We start from the raw sequence: 20,630 nt of genomic DNA, 5'->3' as shown, positions 1-20,630 counted from the left end.
TCTGCTATTGATTCCTTCTAGTGTAGTTTTCATTTCAGTCATTGTATTGTTCATCTCTGTTTCTTTGTTCTTTATTTCTTCTCGGTCTTTGTTAAACATTTCTTGCATCTTCTCGATCTTTGCCTCCATTGTTTTTCCAAATTCCTGGATCTTCTTCACTATCATTATTCTGAATTCTTTTTCTGGAAGGTTGCCTATCTCCACTTCAGTTAGTTGTTTTTCTGGGGTTTTATCTTGTTCCTTCATCTGCTATATAGCCTTGTGCCTTTTCATCTTGACTATCTTTCTGTGAATGTGGTTTTTGTTCCATGGGCTGCAGGATTGTAGTTCTTCTTGCTTCTGCTGTCTGCCCTCTGGTGGATGAGGCTCTCTAAGAGGCTTGTGTAAGTTTCCTGATGGGAGGGACTGGTGGTGGGTAGCGCTGACTGTTGGTCTGGTGGGCAGAGCTCAGTAAAACTTTAATCCGCTTGACTGTTGATGGGTGAGGCTGGGTTCCCTCCCTGTTGGTTGTTTGGCCTGAGGCAACCCAACACTGGAGCCTACCTGGGCTCTTTGTTGGGGCTAATGACAGACTCTGGGAGGGCTCAAGCCAAGGAGTGCTTCCCAGAACTTCTACTGCCAGTGTCTGTGTCCTCACAGTGAGACAGAGACACCCACTAATGGGGACTTTCTGATTTCCCATGAAAAGTTGTGTCTCCTGAGTGTGTATTAGCAGCAAATACTGAATCCCTTGTCAGATGAGTTCTGATTTCAGGTGTCAGTACTTGGTGAAGGTAGGCAAATCCTTAATCAATGCATGTGGAAATTCTAAACTTTGCAGAGACTATTGTGTTTTTACTTTTAATCTTTTAGTGGGACTGCTAACAAGGCAAATGAAAGTCTTTTGGAAAGGGAAGCTTCCTTGGATAACTGAAATCATTGTCGATGCCTAGTTTAAAACACCATCATGGAAAATATCATATATCTGTGAAAGTTCTAGTGTTGGTATTTCATCAAATTATTCTCTTAAAATTGTAGTGAACAATCAACGCACTGCAATCTGTTATTATTTTGGTAGTAGCTAGAAATTACTTGTGAAAATAAGTAGCCATTAATGCAAAAGGGAAGATGATTTTTAGTTGTGTTTAACTTTCTTGTAGTGGATATTGTGTTGGTATCTCTGATATCTACTGTTTTCTGCAATGATGAAGCAGCCCTGAGGCCTGGAAGAGATTGACTCCATGCAGAGCTCCATATATGGACCCGTCTGATTTGCCCCAGTGATTGGCTTAAGCCATTGAGCTCATGGGATTTTTATTTTGTTTTTGGCCATAAGATTTGATTGATGCAAGAACTTTTTGTTCAGACTTTGTGGGAAGTGCCCTTTCTCCCAGTGTATCTGAGTGAGGAATCCGGACACCCTGTTTGCTGTAGGTGGCTAACCTATAATCACCTGGGAAGCCAGCCTGAGGGAAAAGCTGATTCTTGCATTAAGATCAGAGAAATCAGAAGACGCCAGGTCCTTGATGAAATCATCTTGACATGTCTCCCACCCCTCCCCCTTTCTGGCTTAAACATCATCAAAAGCGGTAAATGCCCCACCTCTAGCCTCTATGACCTGGCATAACCCTATTCCACAGAGCTGCATTAACCTATGAAATTTATGTTGGCCTCTTTCAGGAGTTACCAAGGCAGTGAAGGCTTGTGTCCACTCGTAGGTATCCCTAAATGTATTATAACTGAGACTATGAGAGCATACCTTTACGAGACGATTTAGATCACCTAGATTAAATTACTTTTTAAAAATTGTTGATATTATAAATAAGGATAAAATGCGTGATCATCAAGCATGAGATGAGCCTTGGCTTCCTTTAACAGTGTAGTGTATAATGGACAATATATACAAACAAAAGACACATGTTTGGGCTGCATTTGCAAATCATAAACTCTGTTTGTTTTAAAGCCAGTAGTTTGTGTGCAAATACAAACCGAACCTACTGGTACACATCTTTGAGTGCCCTTAATCATATATTCCATCCTGTTCTTTGTCATCTTAATGTGAAAGTCTTTCTGTGCTAGTCTGTCATACAAATAGTGATTAAGGAAAGCTTTGGAAGCAAAATAAACTTTCCAAGTTCTCTCTGAGATAATTGGGGAATATTTTTCAATTGGTTCTAATACCGCCACCCTGTAATCACTGGGAAAATGAGTTTGTGGCATTGGATGTGGCACTTCAAGTAAACTGTTGTCATAAGCTCAAATGACTGTCATTTTTTTCTATAGTATTTTTGTGTGTGTAGTGTAATATGATTTGATAGCATTGACACTGGTGAAATGGAGATGTCAGTGATCTCTGCTTATAAATCTTGATATCCTCCGTGTTTTCACCAGTAAACTTACTTCAGATAATTCCCTCAATTGCCTACATCTTGAATTGCTTTTCATTTATCCTGTTTAAATCTTGATGGCTTATCAGAGTATGCATGTGAAAATCAGGGGGGAAAAAGGCAACATTGTTGGTGTGTTTTGTTCCTATAACCTTGATCTCCACCTATTGCATTTTTGTAAGCTTCATGGTGCCTAAGAAGGCTTTGGAATAATGTGTATTTGAAATGCTATTAGAGTTCAACAAACACATAAGCTTAAATAAAACCCATAATTTTATTTAGCTCTTAAAGTAGCTGTTGTCTCGAAAGTATCTGTTGGTTGGTTCACTGACTCCTGCAAATAAAGTGCTCATTCAAACCAGTTTGATTGACTATTGCCTAAGTGTTAAGCAGTCTTAAAGTACTCATCATATGAAAGTGTTTTTAAGTACCCCTGTGCAAATTACGTCTTTCCATGAATTGTATTAGCAGAGCTAAATGGATTTGGGTTCCTGGTATGTAAGGGTGCATTCTTAAGTGTTAACTCATGAATAATGGTGAACTTACTCACACATATGTATGCATTTATACAAGCCACAACAAAAGGAATCTTGATTCTAGTCAATTGACACATGTTTTGCAAAGGGAAGGCAGTGGTTATGCTGTTACACTAAATTACTCTTCCTCTTCATTGTCCCCTATTCTCACCCCATCCCTATTCCCACTTCCAGTACACCTTTCCGTAGGCAGGTCCTGTCTTTATTATGTCTCATCTCAACTATTGCCCTGGCCTTGTTCCTCATCTTTCTGCCTGCTTTTCCTTCCTTTCTACAGTGCATCTCATACATTGCGACCAGAGTTGCCATTTGACAGGCAGTTACTGAGTGTCTGCTTTGTGTGAGGCATTGTGGTAAGTGCTGTGGAGGAGTCCAAGATGAATCATTCGCGTTGCTCTCTGTCTAGGAAGGAAAGAAGGCACATGCAAACAATGAGAGGAGAAAAAAATGCTAAGATTTAGGATCCTATTTAAGAAAAATACTAAAAAACTGGCATGGAAGCTCTAAGAAGACAGATCTTATAGAAAGGAAGGAAGAAAAAATATTTATGGAGAGAACAGCATTTGATATGGGTCTTAATATAATAATAATTAGAGTGAACATGTAGTGAGTGCTTGCTTTGTACCAAGCACTGAGCAAAGGGCCTTGCCTGAGTTGTATCCTCTGAACCTTGTGCTCTTGTGATCCCTATTTTGTAAATGAGGGCCTGAGGTTCTGAGAAGTTAAGATATTTCCTAAAATTCACACAGCTAATAAGGGAAGTCAAAGAGTAATCTATAAGACAGCTTCATTCCATAGCCCATGGATATAACCATTATGTTAAAACTGGACATAATCTAAGAGAACAAGGCAGTGTCTTAGTCTGTTTAGATTGCTATAACAAAATACCATAGCCTGAGTGGCTTAAACAGAAATTTATTTCTCATAACTCTTGAGGGTGAGAAGTCCAAGATCATGGTGCCGGCTGATCACTTCCTCACAGGACACTCTTCATGGTTTGCATTTGGCTCTCTTCTTGCTGTATCCTCACAAGGCAGGGAGAGACAAAGAGCAAGCTCTATGGTCTCTTCTTATAAGGGCACTAATCCTATTATGAGGACCCCATCCTCATGTCTTCATTTAATCCTAATTTCCTCTCAAGGGCCTTTCCTCCTAATGTCACCACTCTGGGGTTGGGGCTTTAACATATGAACTTTGGGGAGGACACAAACATTCAGTCAGGCAGAAAAAAATCATTCACGGTTGGAGCAAAGTGTAAAATAGAGTTGGCTCCTAGTTATATGTATTTGTGGCAAGAATGCAGTAGCTTTGTTAATAATGACGATCAGTGTATATTGGAATGTATTGCATGTCAACCCCAGCTTAAGCAATCTGTTTGTGTTAATTAATTTCATTTAATTCTCCTAATAACTTTATTTTTGTTACTTTACATGAGGAAACTGAGGTACAGAGAGATTATTACTTTGCTTAAAGTCACATGCAGTTAAGTGGAGCCAGGTTTCAAACGCAGACTATATTTCTCTAGATCTGCACTGCCCAGTGTGTTTGGTACTAGCCACATGGGCCTATTGATCTCTTGAAGCATGGCTAATCCAAATTGAGAGTTGTCATAAGTGTAAAATACACACTGGATTTCAAAGACATATTATGAAAAAAGGATAGAAAACATTCCATTAGCAGTTACATTGATTGCATATTAGATTGATAATATTTTGATATATTGGGATATATACAATATACAAATAAATTAATTTCACCTGTTTAATTTTCCTTTCTTATTACTAGAAAATGTAAACTTGTATATGTGTTATGTATCTTTCTTTTTTTTTTTGCGATACGCGGGCCTCTCACTGTTGTGGCCTCTCCTGTTGCGGAGCACAGGCTCCGGATGCGCAGGCTCAGCGGCCATGGCTCACGGGCCCAGCCGCTCCGCGGCATGTGGGATCCTCCCAGACCGGGGCACAAACCCGTGTCCCCTGCATTGGCAGGCGGACTCTCAACCACTACGCCACCACCGGGGAAACCCCCGTATCTTTCTTTTTTGGTGATAAAATTTAAGTTCTACTCTCTCAGCAAACTTTCCTTTTAGAATACAGTGTTATAAACTATAGTTATGCTTCCATTGGAAATTATAAATCTAAATTCTGCCCATCACACACTTGGAGAGAAGAGGTAGAGGAAGGCTGGATAAAAAGGTTGGGCCTAGAGGTTGCTAAGTCAGGAATGTTGGCATCTTAGCTTTGCTATATACAGACCTTTGCCCCAATAGGATGTTTGTAGGATACATTGGAAGGAAGAAAAACTAAAAGAAAGAAGGCCTGCTTGGAAGTTACTGTCAAGTGAGGGATAACATATGCCCAGACTAGGGCAGGTGGAGTCAAAAAGATAAGATCGGAGATGAGAGAAATTACAGAGACACAGCTGAAAGGATGTGACGGACAATTGGATGGTTGTGCCTGGTAAGGGAGAAGAGATTGTTGAAGGGGACTTTGAGGTTTTGAAGTTGAGTGGGGAGATAATGAGAAAATTAACAGAAATAAGAAACACAGAAGGAGGAAGGGATTTGGATGTGTCTTGGGCATGTTGAGTTTTGAGGTGCTTGAAGAGTGTCTGGGTGATATGAGCTGGAAGTCTGTTGAAACCAAAAGATTAAAACCCAGTTTATGTGTGTGTGTATGTGTGTGTGTGCACGTGTGTGTATGTGTGCATTGCTGGGGTATCACAGCAGGAGATCAAGGGGTGGTGTCTTCATAGTGATACCAAGAAGAAATAGTTGGTAAGAAAAAAAGGAAACACATTGACAACAGTAATCTTTGGTGAAACTGGATTGTATTTATGCTCATACACATACATATGCTTTTGTACACATGCTTCTGTATTGCGGGCTTTGCTCACATTGTCATTGAGAACAGTACAGTTCAGAGTGTTTCAGGCCCTCTCTCACACACAGCCCGTTAACGAGTTACTGGTCCAGTGCTGTCTTGTTCTCGATTGCCTGAGTTTCTGTCTGTGGAGCTTTCAGCTGCACTAAGCCTTTTCTGAGTATGCTGTGTTGTAGATCCTCCTACAGCAAAGAACCAGATGGTTCCTCTGTGGTGCTGGGTAAGGGAGAGTGTTGATACTTTGCAGTGTTTGGGAGGCAGATGTGTGTGTGTGTGTTTGTGTGTGTGTGTGTGCGCACAACAGACTAGGTGTGCACCAGAAGGAGTTGTGTATTGAAAACATTTTTATGTATTCTCAGCATCTTTTACTTGCTCTCCAGGTGAATAAGCTCAAGTGAATTGACAGAAAGTGTTGCCCCAGGGAGACTGGGGTGCCCGAAAGGAAAATGGTGCCTGTGAGGTAGATAGAGCTGCTCCAAAGTCAAAAAGTGGGAGGCTTAGTTGGTGTTAATTGGCTCAGGATTGCCTTGGTGGGCCAGCTGGCTGAGGGACACATTGCCATTCATGATACAATTCTAGCCCTGGCCTCTGTGTTTATCTCCTTTGTCTTTCCCTCTTGAGGACTGTCAAGTGCTTTTCTGGAATGAACTGTGGACACCCACTAATGTGTATCGCTTCAAGTGACTCTGCTGATTCATCCAGCTCACTGCTGAGTGTTTGGAAATGATCACCAGTGTGGAAATCAGCTGTTTCCTCACAAATAGCAGCTGTCAATCAGTGCCTCTGAGCCTGCATAAAAACAATGCCCATCATTGCTTGGCTGTCCTCAGTGGTAGGCACTGTGCAAGGTGTTCTACTATGTTTTTCTCTAATTCTCACGTCAGCTGTGTGGTGTCCAACTCTTACATACTTTTTATCTTTTGTTTTCTCTCAGTTATAAAACTTTTTTTTTTTTCTTAATATATCATTCGGATCCTGTGACAGTGAAAAAGCCTGAGGGGTATTCCATGGGGATCCCTTTCCCCACTTTCTAGGATCACCTGCCACTGGCCATTCACCTTTTCCAAGCCTCACCTGCACCTAAACCCCCTTCCCATTTCCATAAATTCGTAGCTTGGATGTAACAAAATGTCCATAAAAAGGCACCAGTTTTGCATCCATATTACTTTCAAAGGAAAACCTTTGAAAAGTAATATGGATTCTTACTCAAAAACTGCTGCATATTTTAATTGGGGAAGTGGCAGGGCTCCTTAATCCCGTTTTGTTGGGGAACCCTAAGGTGCCCTGTTGCTTTTTCCTCCCCACCCATGAGACATGCAGATACAATTTATGTTCACTTCTGCATGTTGCTTTCTTTGATCATTAGTCCACAGTTTAAGCTTGAGACAGTGTCAAGTGACAGAACTTTGTGATTTTAGATATGCAACACTGGATGCTATTTTAGATAAAGATATTTTTAAATTTAAAATTATTTTATGTGGTAGGGAACAATCAAATTATGGATGCATCTTTACATATATAAGTTTCTCTGTGTATAATTTGAAGAAACTATAGGAGAAGATAGCCATTTTATCTGTTCTGATATGGCTTTCCATAAGCTTAAAGCAGTATCACATTATTGAACAACTTTTTATTTGCCAACTGTGGCAAGGAGAGGCTTAGTCATTTTTCTGTGGTGGATAATTGTCCAGTGACTGCCAGTTTTCTTTTGTTTTTACAGAAGGCTAGCTAACAATGCCCACAAGAAGCACCACATTTATTTCTTTGAAGGGTGTCAGTGAAAGTGAGAAGGTAAATGACGTCTATAAATGGCTGAAATGTTAGAATTTATTTGTCCCTCAGTAGATAAATATATAAATGAAAATTATTCAACATCCTTTTTTATTTATTATTTCTTTTATCTTTCAAGTCAATGACACAATCATTGGAGCCTGAAATAACTGCCCTTGGATTACAAATGCAATCGTGCAGTTTTGGGTCAGTGCGATACTACTACTTATAAAATTCCATGTTAGATGGTTAAGATTAAAATATTGCTGATAATAAAATGTTTGCTCAACATTCTATTCATTTTGAAAAGCATCTGTTGAGTGTGAAACACTGCTTTTTGGTCACACTACATTTTGGGTATTTATTGCTTAAAAAGAAGGAAAAACTACAAACTTGATCTTGGCAAAAAAAGAAAAGACAAAAAATTCCTGCACCCCTCCTTGGCCCTGGATTTACCAATGTGCTTCCTCTTCCAGCTTCTGCCTGGCAGCTGAGGAATTAAGCTCTTATCTTGGTATTTGACTTACTGCTTTCTCTTTATACCACCTGGGTTTACTTTTCTTATTTATGACACTGCTGGAGACAAAGGTAATATTCCCACCTGTCACTTAAACAGGAAGCAATTTGTTCCTTTTAACTAAAAGGACAGTTAAAAAAAAAAGGACTGTCTCAGGTAGACCTGAGCCCCAGCTTGTGATGAGTGACCTTGGGAGACTATTTCAAGGAAGAAGTGGCTCTTTTCTTCGTCCTATTGCATAGTCACTGAAGACCCATCATCTGTGGAAGGTAGTCAAGAAAGAACACTTAAGGCATGGTGTGTGATGGTGTGAGATGGTGTAGTGACTCATGAATTCACATCCTCTGAACCTGTGACTCCATTCACTTTTTTGTGTGTGGACACCTTTATGGTGTCTGTTGACATGCGAGAGTGGAATTTGTAGGCTGCTGTTTTGAGTGGCTCTGGTGACTAATTCATTGTTAATTCCAAGCACGTGAACACTCTTTGCTCCTCTAATCCTACAAGCAAGGAGGGGTGGTGAAGGCTGTTATTGACTGGACTTAATGCATCCAGGCAACGCTGGGATCAGTTGCTGCCCCTGTGATGTTGATTGATTTTGCCCCTGGACATGGGGCACTGGTAAGTTTCAACAGTTATTCAGAGAACACCTGAATACTGGGAATAGCATTTCCCTGTTCTACCTTGTTCATTGCGGCATCATACACTCTGTTGTTCTGTACAACATAAAGGGCAATCTGATGTGCCTCCCAGGGAGGTTTACAGACAGATGGCAGTATGTGTGTTTTTTGTGTGTTTCTATATTAGCCTTAAGTTTTTGTAGCAGGGCTCCTGGAATTTTCGCCTCCAAATGAGATTTTCATTACTGGGGGTTCTTTCATAGGATTTTTAAATACTTTGACTTTTTGACTGTATAGGAAAACAGAGCTTTTCATTCTGATCCCATGAGTATGTATGTGTGTGTGCACACTCTTGCACATGATATTTAAACTCAAACATATATACAAGAAATATATAAAAGTGGTCATATGCAGAGCATAATTATGTAGGTAGTTATGAAGTGTTGGCTGTTGAACAATGTGCTGCATGGGTTTCTGAGTGAGCATCCATCTTTTAGTTAAGATATAATATTTAGTGCAGCATATGCAGTGCCCCACATGCCTTTTTTATGTGCTTGATTACACAGCAGAGTAAAATGAGAATCCTTAGTGCTGTGGCAATTACTCCTATTACGGGAGAAGAGAGAAAATAAACATTCCTCTTACAACAGTATAAGAGAATCTCATGTTTTTTTCTGCTTCATGGGGTTTTTGAAAGCTGTTTGCTGTGGTTTTGTTGAGTTTTCCATTGATACTGCTTTGGTGAGTAATTATTTGGAAACAGAGTGGAGAGTAAATACTTGTTGGAGAATCGTCTCTCAGTGAGAACTGGTGCCATGGGTGTTATTAAGATTCCTTTTTTAAAAAATATTTTGAAGTTTTCACCCTCCACAGATTAATAGGCACCTTTTGTCTTAGGCATAATACTTGCAGTTATTTGCTCAAACCAGATTAAGAGAACACAGGTGCCAGTGTTCACAACCACCATGAAGATAAGGACAATTCCATCCTACTTTTCCTGCCATGTAGGTATGAGACTCTAATGAATTAAGTCATTTATCAGACCACAGTGTCATAAGTTACTAGTCCTCAGTCAGAGGTAATTAAAAGTTTTATGTGAGGGCTAAGCAAAAATAGGCAATAGCAATACCATTTATGGCACTGCTGCTGTATTAAATTTTTTTGCTTATCCTTGCAAGAAAAGCCCTATAATATTGGTATCATTCCTGCATAACAGTAGAGAACTCAGGGCTCTGAGAGCTTAAATGACTTGCCTAAAGCTAGATGGAAGTATTAGGGAAAAATATCTTGTTTATCCCAAGGCAAAGTCGCTGTTCTGCTAATAGACATGGTCCTTCCTAAAGCAGTGGTCGGCACACATTTTTGTACAATATTCAGATAGTAAATATTTTTGGCTTTATGGCCCATATGGTCTCTGTCATAACTACCCATCTCTGCTACTGTAATGTGAAAGCAGCCATAGACAATACATAAACGAGTGAGCATGGCTGTGTTCCAATGAAACTATATTTATGGACACTGAAATTTGAATTTCATATAATTTTCATATGTCATGGAATATTATATTTTTGAATAATGTGTCATAAAAAAACAGATGGCAGTTGAGTTTGGCCCATGGCCCATAGTTTTCTGACCCCTGTCCTAAAGCATAAATACATGTTTTTTAAGATCATTTTTTGTCAAGCACTTACTGTACTACCGTGGGCAAAGTATTTTGCTGTAAGGCAATAAAAAGCCATAGGTTGGGGAAAAAGGAGGAAACCTGCACACAAATTACGAAAATACAGAGGCTTGAGAGAGGTATAATCCAATTGAATTTCTGATAAAGTGGGATTAATTTTGGCTGGACTATCAAAAGAGACTCTGTGTCTTGAATGATAGATTGGGGAAGCATTCCAGGCAGAAGGATGGTATCAATCAGTTCAAGACAACTTATTTGGTAAACACAATTATTTTGCACATAATTATAGGTGCAGTTCTTACTGATAACCCGGAATGTGTTACTCCGTGTAGGGCTGCCTTCAGGGAAAGCTGAGAATGTGCTCTCTCTGTATGACAGTGCCCAGATGAGACGTGCCAGGAGAGAAAGAAGGCCCAGTATTGCTAGACCTATGAGTTTTTTTAAAGGTGAAATTTGACTTTGTGCCAAATACATTTGGATTTTTAAATGAGTCCAAACCAAAGTTTCCAAATATATATGATGGGTCACATCATACACGTTTCATGTAATTAAAGAATCTCAGATTTACAAAACCCTGAAAAGACAATCTAGCTCAGGTTCTATCTGAAAAACAAATGTGGCTTCCTAAGTAAAGCTCAAATTCTGAGATAAAGAGACAGAACTGTGGAGTGTGTTCAGGCAGCCAACAGGTGACTGATTGAAATCCTAACATTCTATCCTAACCTTAGAAGAATTAGACTAAAGTAAGAATTCCATGCTGGTTACATGTTAAGTAAATTTGTGGTTCACATAAATGGTGTATCACAGATGTGGGGTTATTTTGCAAAGAGATCCACTCCATGGAATGGTAAAACTTGTGCAAATGCTGATGTTTTGAAACCCTCTTGAAACCCCTCTTGAAAGTAACTTTAAGCACAGAAAACTTCCTTGGAGATCTGGGCAATAAACAGCCTACCAGAAGCTCAACTTTTTTTTTTTTTTAATGACTCTGGTGGCTTTTCAAACAAGTCATTAAAATCCAGAAATGGCGCTTTGCTTCAGCACTCAGAAATTATACAAGAGATAACTAATAAAGTGCTGTTGCTTATAAAAGTGCCATTCATATGTGGCTTTAGGGAAGCAGCTCCTGCCTAGTACCTGTGTTTTCAGTACTCTGAGGGAGTGGCTGAATTGTCGGTGACCAAGATCCTGCAAATTGCCCAAACAGAAATAGCCACCTAATAACAGTGAATGCCTTGACTGTAAGAACACAGTGGGGGTATTTCTAAGAGTCAGAGATGCAGTTACTCAGTTAGCTTCTGTAAGTTCATATTTTCATGTAATGGATTATTTTGTAGTTGCATATACATATCCCAGTTGGAGATAGGATAGTTGCTTATAGAATTGTCCTGAGAGTGGCCAGATTCTTTCTTTGATCAGCAATAACATTTTGTAAGTTAAAACCATTTGCAGTGAAGCATAAACACACACACTTCTTTTCAAATGTTAATTTACCAAGTTATGCAATATATACAATATGATGGGGATGCTTAGCGGGGGTTGAAATGTGTGTTAAATATAGTCACTATCTTATAAAAGTTTAAAGACTGGGGATGGAGGGGTTGTGAGTGAGAAACAAGTAAAGGTAATATGTAGTAGGCTAGGGAAATTGTGGTGAATGAAATGCATAAAAATTGTTCTAAGAATTCAGAATGGGGAAAGATTGCTACTAAATGGTTATATGGAGGAAGGATTAATGAAGTAATTTACTGGAGTTTCTTTAGACTTCCTACATGACTGTAGCATCTCATACCTACCACCAAAAGGTTCTCCAGAATGGTGGTACCAAAAATATAGAGAGATGTAACTCATCCTCACCAGCCCTCAGGATTATTATTTATAATCCATGTCAGTATTAATGAAAGCAATAACATTCAAATGAGTACCATTTTTTATTCAGTGTTTAATATTCACTTAGAATTAGGTGACTTGGTAGATGCAAAGTGTCTAGAATAGGGCCTGATGGTCAGTGTTTATTTTTTCTTTGTTGACATTGGAGACTGTGCATGTGTTTATGAAGTATTTATGTTGAGGGATTTTGCTCCATATTATACAGAACTGAGGAGCACTGTTTTTTAGAATAAAATGTTTCCTTCATTGCCAAGGCTAGGAGTAGTGCACAATATTGTTTGTTCTCCCCGACCCTGCGGAGGATGTAGCTGTTAAACAGATTTGGAAAAGGCTCTCTTGTCATCACTACATCTTGCAACCACCATTTTGAATGTGGTTGGTTCTTTTCCTTCATTGCCAAGGTTGGTATCATTCTTAAGTGAAGGAAATGAAAGAAATACCTTGTAATCATTACAATTCCACTCCCCCGCCAAAAAGTAATAATCTAGGACACTGGGGACAAGAGAGGATGCTTCTAGACCATGGATTATCAAATTGGGGGTAGAAAATGGAATAGAATAGAAGAGAATAGAAAAAATGTTATGATTCAGCATGCAGTGAGAATTAGTATTATTTCCAGAAACTTTTTAATCAGTTGTATGGGTGTGTATACACATGCACACTGTGTCTATAATAAATCATGATGAAAAATAAATCTTAATTGTGGATCAAATGAAAATTAATTTGAAAATTTATTTAACTATTTAAGTTTCTGCAACTCTGAGAAACTTTCCCCCACCAACACCCGTAGTTCCAAATACAGTTTTGGGAGTGGTTGTCCTTTGTCCTGCTTTCTTGTATCTACCCTACAACCCAGCTTAATTCCCCTCAGTGGTCTAGAAATATAAAAGCAGGATCCTTGTTTGAGGAAAGAAGTGGGAAGAGAGATCTAGTTGGTATTTCATATACTTAGACATTTACAAACACAGTGCTGGCTTCTGCTTATGGAGGTACAGTCAGGAAAAAGAGTATGCTCTTTTCTACTTTATGAGATTACAGCTGCAAAAATACTACAAAATGCAATCACCAGTTCCCATTACTTCTTAATGGCTTCTCCATTACAACCATAGGAATTCTTTATTGTATAATTATTTTTTCATAGAAAACAATGGCCTTCAACTAGAGTTTGATCTGAAACATTCTTTCTAAAATACACGAAGAAAGTCATGCTTGGGCCCCAGAAAGCCTTGACCCAATCTCTTTGGTAAAGAAGAGAAACCACAAATAAAATCAGCTCTATTAAATTCTTTGAGAGAAGTATACTAAAGAAATGTTTTTAAAAGAGTTGATTAATGAAGTGTTTTCAATTCAGTATGATTGGGGAGAACCTTATGAATTGGCACACTTCAGAGATACTCAGTAAAAGTTGGTATAATAGAAAGTGGAGTTATAAGTGTTTTTTTCTTTTCAAATAAATGAGTCATGGATTGTGTATTCCTGGGTGGATTGTACACATGGCACACTGCATCAAACAATAGTACTGTAACATTTTTTTTATCTTGTGGAGTTGCTATTAAGCCATCTAGCAAGAAAGGTATAATTATGGACTGGGTATTATGGAAAGATGTCAGGGAGATTCAAAAGTACTAAAACTCACATACATAAAAAGACAATAACATGTATTTAAATAAAGAAAGACAGAGTATTATGAAAACATTTTAATCTACTAAGACTTCAACCCATCTCCTCTAAGTTTGTTTTCTCCCCGGTACATTATTTCCTGCAATATGACTGTAAATTGGTTAAACGTATCCTTGAAATATAAAGATATTTCACAAATCAGAAATATAGCCATTGGATTAAAAGCATCAAGATCAAATATTAGCTGCCCTCAGAAGTATTCCCAAATTCTCTTATTTTGCTCAACTATATTACATACTGAATATTCATCCACCCAGTGAAACAGACGACAACTTTCATCAAAATCTGTGATTGGTTTACTGAAGTGCTAAAGTCCAGATATTTAACCTTAAACATGACTATTAGGTAAGTAAACGTGTATGGGTATGAGCCTTATTGTGTTTTTTGTAGGCGGGTTGCAGTGAGAGGAAAAATACAATTCTTGGTTTAAAACAATTGTCATGCGTTGAAAGGGATCTGCCACTTTAGGGAGGAGCATTCATTTATGTGAACATTTATTTCTAGTACTTGTAAAGCTTAAACAGCCACTTTCAGTTCTAATTCCGTAACTATTGAATACTGCTTTTCATGCAGTTTCTCCATTTCTGTTTATGGACAAAGCATGAAGTAACGATTGAGCAAATCAAGTAGTAAACCATTAATATTAACTTAGCAATTTAAAGAATTTTATCACTTTCTATTGCCCTCTGTCACGCTGTCATACTCCAGATATATGTCATACTCCAGCATTTTTCCTTTTAACCTAATTGCTTGATAACATTTCCAGGTGTGGGGAATGGATGAATTAGTTATTCCTCGTGTTTTATTCTTTCTCATCTAAAGTGTGCTATATTGTCTTGTCCCTGTTTTTTTTTAGCATGTGAGTTACAGTAGATTGAGCTGCAGATGATGAGTCAGAGGTTTATTTTTCCAACACATGATGTTTAGAGTTAATGTGATTCATGTTGGTTCAAGAGCTCAAAGATGTGAGGACCCTTTCCTAGAGGCCTCTAGCAGATTTTCCTTTACCTCTTGTTATGGGTTGAAATGTATCCCCTCAGTATTTGTGTGTTGAAGCCCTAATCCTCAGGACCTCGGAATGTGACCTTATTTGGACACAGGGTCATTGCAGATGTAATTAGTGAAGATTAGATAATCAGGGTGGACCCAAATCCATTATGGATGTATCCTTATTAAGGGGGGAAATGTGGATATAGAGACGCACAGAGAGGGAAGATGAGGTGAAGAGACCCAGGGAGACGAGGACACCTATAAGCCAGGGAGACAAGCCTGGAACAGATCCTCACCTCAGGGCCCTCGGAAGAAATCAACCATGCCCACACCTTGATTTGAGAATTCTAGCCGCCAAACTGTGAGACAAATTAAGTTCTGTTGCTTAAGCAACCCAGTTTGTGGTACTCTGTCTTGGCAGACCTAGCAAACTAATACACCCCTTTTTGGCTGTTGCTGGTCTCATAACCCAATCTCCCCTGTCTACCCTTCTTTCCAGTCAAAAACTACGAAGAGTCCTGGAAAGGTAACATATCCGGTGCTTTCAGCATCTCTGATGAAAAGGCAAGTTCTGAAGGCAAGGAAAACCATTAGGGAAGAACTGCTGTATAGACAACTGACAGTATCTGCCACAGCTAGTTTTGCACATGGTGTGCCTGTCTGGCCTTCAGATATTTGTTAAAGAAATGAATTATCTTAAGATTGAATTTTTCAGCCTCCCCTGACATTGGAAGAATATAAATGGAATTTTATTCTAGTCATCCCTTGCTTTTTTTTTTAAGCATTTTCTAGCTGTAGACCGCCGATGCCAAAATCAAAGGTGATGTCCCACTGCTACAGAGTGTTTCCATCTTAAATTTTTTTTCGTGTGGAATAGTAAGGCCTGGAATTTAGATCTCATCTCACTGGCAGCATATTATTTTACTTTCTCTGATCTGGGCTAGAGATCCTTCTGTTTGGGTCAGGTATCTCTTTTAAGTACATTGAATATTCCTTTCTAGATCCACCCTCTTATTTACATTCTGCCTTAAACAGCACTACCAACCCTAGCTCTCTTTTTGGATTTACCCTCTTCATTTCCTCCTTTTTTGTGGCATGTAGCTATAATGTAAGTCAGCAAGAGAAAATGGGGTATGTTTTCCTTTTCTGTAGGAATTTCAGAGATAACACTGTAGTATTTTAGGACTTTTATTTCTTTTAGTAAAAGTAATGCAACTGCCTGCAATCCTTTGTTCCTCTCCATCATTCTTCATAGAAATTGTATGGAGTATGACCATTAGAATTGATTGGCCACAGCTTGATCTTTTAGTGACATTACCTTAGGAGCTCGTAAAGCTTGTACTTACATTCAAAGGGAGTTATTACTAGTAGCCTCTGGGTGTTTGGAGGGGAAAAAAAACACCTCAGGATTGGATTTTTGGAATTATTAGTCCTGTTCAGAAGTGTTATATGCCCTTTATTTTAGGTTGTAAACTTAAAATGGAGCTTAGGAGCCAGGCCAGCATATCAAAAAAATGCCCCCGTCACAAAAAGTAAAGTTTAGCATCAATCTAAATGTTACACTGAATCCGTTTAGTTAGGCATGAGGCCCCCTTCTGTTTTCAGCCAAGCTGCTTTTTGCTGGTTATGAATATCTGTATGAATAGTCAAGGTTTTGTCCTTTGGAGGATCAAAATTAGCTTTGAAGAAACTGTTGGATAATTTCCTTTAGGTTAGCAAAAACTTCAGAATCTTTTCCTTTTAAGCTTATATTGCCAGCAGGAGACTAGAACATTATAACCCAGCATCTCTCATCACCGATATTATTCTGGGGAAACAAGATTGAGTGGCCTTTGTGTCTTTTCTGAGTATGAAGCATGGACCAACCTGTCATGTTTGATTTCTTTTCTTTATAAATTTATTTATTTTATTTTTTATTTTTGCTGCGTTGGGTCTTCATTGCTGCGCACAGTCTTTCTCTAGTTGCGGCGAGCGGGGCGCTACTGTTCGTTGCGGTGCGCGGGCTTCTCATCGCGACGGCTTCTCTTGTTGCGGAGCATGGGCTCTAGGTGCGCAGGCTTTAGTAGTAATTGTGGCACGCGGGCTCAGTAGTTGCGGTGCATGGGTTCTAGAGCACAGGCTCAGTAGTTGTGGCACACGGGCTTAGTTGCTCCGTGGCATGTGGGATCTTCCTGGACCAGGGCTCGAACCCACATCCCCTGAATTGGCAGGCGGATTCTTAACCACTGAGCCACCAGGGAAGTTCCTGATTATTAATTTGTACTTAAATTTTAGGAGTCGTTGGAGACTCTTGAATGGCCGCTGATGGTCTGAAAAGCCTTTAGGAGCCTTAAATTTCAGAAATGGCGGGTATGTGCCTCGTAGGCTGTTAACTCCAGTATCATCAGGAAATACTGAAGTCGAAGAAGCAAACTGACGGTTAATTTTCACCTTTGAGCATATTTAGAAGAGTGTGGTTTAATGGAAATGGAAACAAACCAAGACTGTGACCACTGGGGTGTGATCCCAGGTCTCTCACTAAAACACTGTGTTACCTTGGTTGGTTATATAACCTCTCTGGGTCTCATTTCTTCTGGGGAGGCCAAACAGCTATCAGGTTAGAAAATAAGCTCCGGAATTAAAATTTTAGCTTTATCAGTCATCAGCTGTAAATTAATATCTGCCTTATATTGAGTCATTGCGGGAATTTCTTCATTCATCTTAATTTTGCATTCAGCAGACACACATTGAATATTTGCCATGTTCTAGGAGTTGGGGAGGCAGCAATGAATTAGATACAGATAAATAACAGCCGCTCATATAAAAGTGTATACTGTTTACAGGTAGTGAGAGACAGCTGATATGTGGTGGAAGTGAGGGGTGAGTAATGACTTAGAGGGGGGGAAGGGGCAGTCTCATTTAAGCTGAGAAGATGGCAGTTATGCTGAGTTCTGAATGACAAAAGGAAACCAGAGCACAAGAAGAAGGAAGGTCAACCCAAAGCTCAGCATGTCTGAGAGGCAAAGACAAGGATGGCAGTGCAGCTGGACCTCAGAAAGTAGGGGATGGGTCAAAGGCAGCCTGGGAATAGGGAGATGAGGCTGACACAGTGCCTGGCACATAAATGTTAGCAAATTAGCTATTATCATTCCTCTTTCAAAAGGGTCTCAGAAAAAAATGTTTCTAAGTATTTAATACCATCATCTAAAATTTATAGCAGTCTCTAGAGAAGAATTAGAACATCATTTGGGAATTTGACTTTTATTGGATGATGATGAATGTTTGGGTTTTCATTATGGTCACTTGTAGGAAATTTGTTAAAAAACCTCTCTTTGTCTTTTGCATTGAAATCACCCCCTTCTTATCTAGACCCAATTTTCCTTCTGTTGGTTTTCTTCCCCAGCTTACCTGCTAGTTTCAGATGTATGCCATTATGTTAAAATGTTATTGCTTTCAAGCCCTGTGTACATCAGTTTGTCAGGACATTGATGCTATACCATCTCCTAAATGAATAAAATATGTAAGTCACTGCAAATAAATCAGAAGCCATTGCACTAGAAAACATGCTATGAAGAATCCACCCTCTCTGCAAATATTTACAGACATTGTAACAGACAGAAGTATGTTCAAATTAATAAAACACTGTCATTTTTGTATTTATTTTTATGCAGTAAACTGTTTGAAGGGAAAAAATTCAAGAAAATGACAGCATTGGTTTTTTGATTAGGGACTATTTGATTAGTAGCTGTTTCAAAATTCCTTTCTTCTGGAGGTTGTCCTTTTCCACAAAGGAAAAGTGAGATTTTCTTTTTCCTTGTGACGTTTTCCCCTTATGTGTAAATAAAAACCAGGGACTTGTATACAATAAAAACCAGGGCATATATACACTACCAAATGTTAAATAGGTAGCTAGTGAGAAGCAGCCGCGTAGCTCGGTGCTTTGTGTCCACCTAGAGGGGTGGGATAGAGAGGGTGGGAGGGAGATGCGAGAGGGAGGGGATATGGGGATATATGTGTATGTATAGCTGATTTCATTTTGTTAAACAGCAGAAAGTAACACAACATTGTAAAGCAAAAAACAAAAACGAAAACAAAAACCAGGGACTTCCAAGGATAGCCCACTGCTTTCTTAAATCATGGTGGGCAGTAGTAAGGGTTAACTGCATGGTGATGTTGCAGTGGAAGGCTTCCCAGAGTTAGCCAGACTTTGAAGTTTGAGTGCACAGTCCCCAGACTGCCCTCATTTATATCATCAATTGTGAATTCTGAGTTTGGTTATTCACGAGAAGGACTGACAGGAGTCACTGAAAGCTATTATACTCATGATTATGGTTTATTACCGGGAAAAGATACATATTAAAATCAGCCAAACGAAGAGAAGCATAGGGCAGACTCTCGAAGAGTCCTGAATGCTAAGCTTTTGTTGTCCCCAGGACAACAGGGTGTCCAACACCATCCTGGTGTTGATGTGTGACAGCACACGAGGAGTATTGGCAACCAGAAAGCTCGTCAGACCTCAGCATCCAAAGTTTTTACTGGGGCTTCATTCTGCAGTCATGGTTGATTGATTGCATATGGGGTTGAGAGCAGTTTCCAAGTCACCTCATCCCATGTGACCAAATCTCCTACTGTCAGTCATGTGGTTGGTCTTTCTAGTTTGGTCAGCCCCCATCAAGGACTATCAGGTGTGGCCGCTCCCACCCTCAGACCCAGGTGACCAGGCCTCACACTAAACAAAGGCATTCCTATTAGGTGAGACATAGATTACCTCCCAAAGACCAGATTAATGGCAAGGCCAAATTCACTGGGCAGAAGTCCAGAGGGTATCACTACATGGACTGGAATCAGATAATCTCCAGTGTGTATTCTTTTTTATTACCTCCCAAAGACCAGATTAATGGCAAGGCCAAATTCACTGGGCAGAAGTCCAGAGGGTATCACTACATGGACTGGAATCAGATAATCTCCAGTGTGTACATTCTTTTTTTTTTTTTTTTAGGAGTTAATTAATTAATTAATTTATTTTTGCTGTGTTGGGTCTTCGTTTCTGTGCGAGGGCTTTCTCTAGTTGCGGCAAGCGGGGGCCACTCTTCATCGCAGTGCGCGGGCCTCTCACCATCGCGGCCTCTCTTGTTGCGGAGCACAGGCTCCAGACGCGCAGGCTCAGTAGTTGTGGCTCACGGGCCTAGTTGCTCCGCGGCATGTGGGATCCTCCCAGACCAGGGCTCGAACCCGTGTCCCCTGCATTAGCAGGCAGATTCTCAACCACTGCGCCACCAGGGAAGCCCTCCAGCGTGTACATTCTGAAAAGCTGTGTGTACTTGCTCACTTCACCTAACCACTCTTATATTCAACACTTCTCTTCTGTGCGTTGGGAATAATTACGGTACTTACCTCACAGAGCGTGGTGGAGATTAAAGAAAAGATGTGGGCACATGGGGTTCATGTGGTGGCTTTGCTGCTTTTTCATCATTTCAATGATTATTTTCAGTATTATGTTGTTTTATTATTCCAGTTATTATGGGAAACATTTTTATTAATGTTGTAATGTTATTACTTAGTTAAGTAGCCAAAATGGTTTCTGGGCTTTCGGGGGTTATTTTCTGTCTCATTTTCTTTGTCATCTGTTCATGGGTTGTCTTTGTCTCTTAGTCTGATTATTCATTCTCTGCAACTTTACTGAGCATTTCAAGATAGGAGAGAAAAGAGCTCCCCCCCC

At 39.5% G+C, this 20,630-nt stretch overlaps 1 protein-coding gene across 1 annotated transcript in view; it reads left to right on the top strand.

The window, feature by feature from the left end:
- CNTN3 (contactin 3) overlaps positions 1-20,630 on the top strand; it is a 247,909-nt gene that overhangs the window by 10,495 nt on the left and 216,784 nt on the right. The window lies entirely within an intron of this gene.

Source organism: Lipotes vexillifer, unplaced genomic scaffold, assembly GCF_000442215.2.
Source record: "Lipotes vexillifer unplaced genomic scaffold, Lipotes_vexillifer_v1.1 scaffold1008, whole genome shotgun sequence".
NCBI classification, from domain to species: Eukaryota; Metazoa; Chordata; class Mammalia; order Artiodactyla; family Lipotidae; genus Lipotes; species Lipotes vexillifer.
Note: the sequence above shows the minus strand (reverse complement) of the source record. Positions and strands in the feature narration are given on the sequence as shown.